Raw genomic sequence first — 2,447 nt, 5'->3', positions numbered from 1 at the left:
AACCAGGTGAAATTTTGATGGGGATTGCATTAAATCTGATGATCAATTTGAGGAGTATTGACATGTAAATAATATTTAGTCTTCCAATCCATAAACACGAATGTCTTTCCATTTATTTAAGTCTTTTAAAATTTATTTCAGTGATGTTTTGTAGTTTTTAGAGTACATGTTTTTTATTTTATTTATTTATTTTTTTGAGATGGAGTCTTGCTCTGTCACCCAGGTTGGAGTACAATGGCACGATCTCTGGCTCACTGTAACCTCTGCCTCCCAGGTTCAAGTGATTCTCCTACCTCAGCCTCCCAAGTAGCTGGGATTACAGGCACCTGCCATCATGCCTGGCTAATTTTTCTACTTTTGTGGAGACAGGGTTTCACCGTGTTGGCCAGGCTGATCTCAAACTCCTGACCTCAGACGATCCGCCCGCCTGGGCTTCCCAAAGTGCTGGGATTACACGCGTGAGCCACCGCACCCGGCTCTAGAGTACATGTTTTGTATACATCTTGCTGCGTGTATTTCTAATTATTTTATTCTTTTTGATGCTATTGCAAATGAAATTATGTTCTTACTTTTGTTCTTAGATTGTTCATTGCAAGTGTATAGAAATACAATTGATTCTTGTATTCTGCAACCTTGTTGAACTCTTGTATTAGTGCTAATAGATTTTTTAGTGAATTCCTTAGGATATTTTAGATATAAGGTCATCTGCAAATAGAGATGGTTTTGTTTTTCTCTCCAATCTGTATGCCTTTTATATTCATTCATTCATCTACATACAACATTCATCTTCGTGCCTAATTACACTGGTTAGAATGTCCAGTACAATGTTGAATAGAAACGGTAAGAGTAGGTATTCTTGTCTTAGTCCTAATATCAGAGAGAGTAATCATTCATTTTTTACCAAAAAGTATGATATTAGTTGTGGGTTTTTTGTAGATGCTTGATGACTTTTATCAGGTTAAGTCCTTTTATCTTCCTGGTTTATTAAATGTTTTTATCATGAAGAGATGTTGAATTTTGTCAAATGTCTTTTCTGTGTCTGTTAAGATGACCATGTGGTTTTTGTCCTTTATGGATAGGATGTACTACATTAATTTTATTTCTTATATTAACTCAATCTTGCCTTCCTGGGATAAATCCCACTTGGGGCATGGTATACAATCCTTTTTATTTGTTGTTGAATTCATGGTAATTTGTGGAGAATTTCTGGGTCTATATTCATAAGAAATAGTCTAGTTTTCTTGTATTGTGTTTGTCTGATTTGGTATCTGAGTAGTACTACATCATTGAATGGGCTTGGAAGAGCTTCATTTTCTTCTGTTTTTGGAAAAACTTGTGAAGAAATGGTATTAATTGATATTTTTTCATCAGAAATTTCTGATTTATAATTCAAACTCTTCTAGGCGGCTGCTGAAGATGGTGGAGGGGCAGTTTCTGCTGCTTGCTGGCCAAGGTCACTCCTGGGCCACCTGGCAGCCATCGTGGCTAAGCAGGTACTGCTGGGCCAGAAGGTAGTGGTCGTGCACTGCGAGGGCATCAACATTTCTGGAAATTTCTACAGAAACAAGTTGAAGTACCTGGCTTTCCTCCACAAGCGGATGAACATCAGCCCTTGCCGAAGCCCCACGTCTTCTGGCAGAGCTTGCCAGGCGGGCTGCCCCACAACAGCAGCCAGCCAGGCCGCCTAGGACCAGCCGCTAGGTGCTCGGTGGCATCCCACCGCCCTGTGACAGGAAAAAGTAGATGGTGCTTTCTGTTGCCCTCGAGGTTGTGCGTCTGAAGCCTATGAGACAGTTCGTCTACCTGGGGTGCCTGGCTCACGAGACTGGCTGAAAGTACCAGACCATGACAGCCACCTTGGAGGAGAAGGGGAAGGAGAAAACCAAGATCCACAACCAGAAGAAACAACTCCTGAAGCTACGGAGACAGGCCGAAAAGAATGTGGAGAAGAAAACTGACAAATACAGAGAGGTCCTCAAGGCCCATGGACTCCTGGCCTGAGTCCAGTAAAGACTGTTTATGCTTTAAACAGTCTCATGCTTGGCCTGTCCTGCCCTTCCTCCATCGTGGACCTGGAATGTGGGGACCCAGGGGCAGCAGTCCAGGTGCCACAGGCAGCCTGGGATTTAGGAAGCTTGGGAGCAAGGAAAGGGTCTTAGTCATTGCCTTTCAATAAGGTTACTTAAAGCACTCAAAGAATTGTGCAGGCATAATTCATCTGTGACCAACAGAGCAACCAGTTACTTCAGTTCCAATATCAGCAAAAGGGAGCTGGAACACTAATTGGAGGGGCCCTATCTTGTGAGCATGCATCTGTTTAATTCCCAACTGGTCATATACTATACTATGCAGCTGTTAGAATGTGAACAAGCGCTTGGGGACAGCAGCATGAGCTTGCTGTTGTACAAAGGGTATCTATAAAAGTACAGACTGGGAAGATGTATGAT

The 2,447-nt window shown here is 42.2% G+C and overlaps 1 pseudogene; it reads left to right on the top strand.

Annotated features, from left to right (window-relative positions):
* Positions 1–1,416: 1,416 nt before the first annotated feature.
* On the top strand, positions 1,417–2,001 carry LOC105500606 (annotated as a pseudogene).
* Positions 2,002–2,447: the final 446 nt, after the last annotated feature.

The sequence above is a fragment of the Colobus angolensis genome, unplaced genomic scaffold, assembly GCF_000951035.1.
Source record: "Colobus angolensis palliatus isolate OR3802 unplaced genomic scaffold, Cang.pa_1.0 Scaffold67, whole genome shotgun sequence".
NCBI classification, from domain to species: Eukaryota; Metazoa; Chordata; class Mammalia; order Primates; family Cercopithecidae; genus Colobus; species Colobus angolensis.
This window is presented reverse-complemented; position numbering and strand designations above follow the sequence as displayed.